The sequence below is a fragment of the Octodon degus genome, unplaced genomic scaffold (assembly GCF_000260255.1).
Source record: "Octodon degus isolate 3935 unplaced genomic scaffold, OctDeg1.0 scaffold00022, whole genome shotgun sequence".
Taxonomy (NCBI): Eukaryota; Metazoa; Chordata; class Mammalia; order Rodentia; family Octodontidae; genus Octodon; species Octodon degus.
In genome coordinates, this window is record NW_004524598.1 from 4,359,517 (window position 1) to 4,360,914 (window position 1,398).

At 63.3% G+C, this 1,398-nt stretch overlaps 1 protein-coding gene across 5 annotated transcripts in view; it reads left to right on the plus strand.

Annotated features, from left to right (window-relative positions):
- Positions 1-1,398, plus strand: part of Epha7 (EPH receptor A7) — a 171,843-nt gene that overhangs the window by 679 nt on the left and 169,766 nt on the right. The gene's annotated exons all lie outside the window — the stretch shown is intronic.

Genomic DNA, 1,398 nt, shown 5'->3' on the forward strand with positions numbered 1-1,398 from the left:
CCTCAGCGTGCAGCTCTCGCCGCCCACCCGCCCTGCGGCGAGCCGCGGGAGCCCGGAACCTCCCCGAGGGGCTCCGAGCCCCGGGTTACCGCCGTGCTCCCCGCGTCCGAAGGGCCGGCTCGGGCCTGGCTGGCGCTCTGCCGCCGGCGCGGAACAATAACGCCGCCGAGGTGCACCGCTCGAGGCGCGCACCCCGCGCCCCGCACCCCGAGGTGGCCGCTCTGCGCGCTCGCTCGGCGCGGGACCCGCAGCCCCGGCAGGGCACCCCGCGGACTCGGCCGGGCGGCGGGGGCGGAGAGAGCGCGGGGCCGGCGGTTTGTGAGGAGATGTCGCCTGGGGAGGAGAAGTCGCCAATCACTGGGCTCGCAACCGGTAGTTCAGGAGTCGGGGCGCCTGAGGGAGTGAGAGAACGTTCCGAAAGACCTGGCCTCGGAGGCTTGGTTCTGACTGGCGAGAGCAGGGCTCATTTAATCAGCTACACACGGCCGTATGTGGTTATTATTATTTTTCCTGCGTCTCCTTTGAACCATTGACAAAAGGTAAAATACCTTTTGGTGCCTGTAGTTGGAGCTGGGGAAAAATAAATCCTGTCAATGGAAGTGTCTCGCTTCAGAGCAGTGTCATAACCCGCCCCGCCCCCATCTTCCAGGCTTTAGATCCACGTTGATTTTCTCATATTTTGGAATCAGAGTACAAGTAATGCTGTTCACTGAGGAGTACGGGGCGAATCTGTTAGATTTAGGTCCTGGTGGTAATGAAACGGACCTACGCAGCGCCCCTCGCCTCCTCTGCTCCTGAAAACTTGGTGGTTTGGGGCTGCCTTTCTCCATTCTCTTCGCGCACTCCGCCGCCCGCTCCTCGGTCGTGCGCTCTCGACCAGCCTGACCCCTGACTCGGGTTTGCTCATCTGCAATCTGCGCCGACGCTGAACCCATTCAGAGAAAGCCGTGCTTCGGAGCTGCCGGCTGCCTGTTTGCAGATGGACGAACCTCCGCTAGAAACGCATACCAATGCATGCCGAAGTAACGAGCTTGACCTTCCTGCCACTGGCGATTAGAAAGAGGCCTGCCTCCCCGCACCTCTTCCTCGGATTAGCGGGACCCGAGGAAAAGTTTGCACCGCCGCGGCGAAGCGGGGTGCGCGAGCACACGCAGACTCGGGCAGGAGTTTGAGCTATAAATAGCTGCACCTCGGGGGGAGAGGTTCCCGCGGCCTCGCGCTCGCTCCCCCTCCTCCTCCGAGTGCGAACTACGTGAAAGGACTGTGATGTAGGAGCCCGAATTCTTTAAATGCAGAAGTGGGGTGCAGGTGGGAGGTGCCCTGCAGGCGGGCGGGCGGCCGGCGGCCGGCGCGGCTGGCTGGTCGTGCCCAGGTGCCCAGCGCGCAGCGGCGAGAAAG